The following is a 1516-nucleotide window of genomic DNA, read 5'->3' as shown; positions in this document are numbered from 1 at the left end:
ATGACAGTTTTCACTTTTAATGCATGTTATCTGGCATAGGAAGCATCCATTGAGGACCTGATGATGGAAGCGTAGAAGATCAAGTACAATGTTATTGGATTGACTGAGTTGAGAAGTCATCAAACACATCACTCTGTTTTTGACACTGGAGAAGAACTGTTCCTCAGAACATGCGACAATAGAGGCATCAATGGTGTTTGTGTCCTTCTCAACACACAGTTAGCCATGAGCATTGATTCGTTTGAATGCCTAACGACCCGAATCAGATGCTTACATTTGAATAGATGTGGGTCATTGCCGGCAGTTTCTATCTTTGTCTTCTACACACCAACATCCAACTATGATGAAGAAGAAATTGAGAAGTTCTACATGAAGCTGGAGAAGTTCTATAAAAAAAGACCACACCTTCTACAAGGTCATTGTTGGTGGTTTTAACACCAAGATTGGACCTAGAAGGTCGCCTGAAGAACTCCACATCAGGACCCACGACCTAGAATGGAACAAACAGGGTTAGAGACTGTTTGAGTTCATCATGTTGACCAAGACCATCCATGGTAACTCACAGTTCCAGAAGGCCGAATATAAAGGCTGGACATGGGAGTCTCCCGGTGGACAGTTCCACAACAAAATTGACCACATCATATTCAATCGAAGGTTTTGCTTAACTGATGTCACTGTTGTTCAAAAATTACGAATGGGATCAGAACACCATCTCCTTCCTGCAAAATTCTACTTCACAGGGCAGGGAGGAAGGGCTGCAAAGTTTAAGAAGAGAACTCCCAGAACGACATCAACCGGGAGCTCTTTGGCACTACTGCAGCAATATGGGAAGATGCCATCATTGACAACATCGACGAGGAATACGATTGACTTGTTCAGCACCTCCATGATTATGCGAGGAATGCAGAGAGAGAGAAAGCTACAAAAAGACACCTGTCTTTGAAAACTCTCGAGCTCATTCACCAACCTGGTCTGGCGTGAGCCTCAGGCAATCATAAGCTAACGTCCGAGCTTGCAAAGAGTTTCAGAGAAGCGATAAAGGAAGAACTCAAAGAGAGAAGAGCAGCAGTATTGGCTGATATGGCAGAAGCCAGGAAAAGTATTCACAACACCCGCCTGTCCTTCGCCAACTATAAGACCAAGATAACTGCCCTCTGATGTTCTAATGGATCTATCACATCTTTCATAAGGGCAATGGAAAAGGTTATCCATGACTTCTAGTTGGATCTCTTTGATAGTCATGTCTACCTACTCACATATTCTGCAGGATGGATAAGTCATTCCCAGCATTCTCCCTTCTAAAATCCGAAATTCGACATGCCATTTTGTTGGTAAAGAAGCATACAGCAATCAGTCCAGACAAGGTCAGACCCAAACATCTGAAGAATCTGCTGCCAGTACTCATCAATACACTGGCTCGGTTCTTCACACACTACCTGTCTGAATGCAAGGTTTCTTTCCAATGGAAAACCAGCAAGACCATCTGTTGTACAAGAAGGGAGACATCTACGACATT

General features: G+C 43.3%; 1 pseudogene; it reads left to right on the top strand.

Annotated features, from left to right (window-relative positions):
• On the top strand, positions 1-954 carry LOC129400129 (uncharacterized; annotated as a pseudogene).
• The last annotated feature ends 562 nt before the right edge of the window (positions 955-1516 follow it).

Source organism: Sorex araneus, chromosome X, assembly GCF_027595985.1.
Source record: "Sorex araneus isolate mSorAra2 chromosome X, mSorAra2.pri, whole genome shotgun sequence".
NCBI lineage: Eukaryota > Metazoa > Chordata > Mammalia > Eulipotyphla > Soricidae > Sorex > Sorex araneus.
This window is presented reverse-complemented; position numbering and strand designations above follow the sequence as displayed.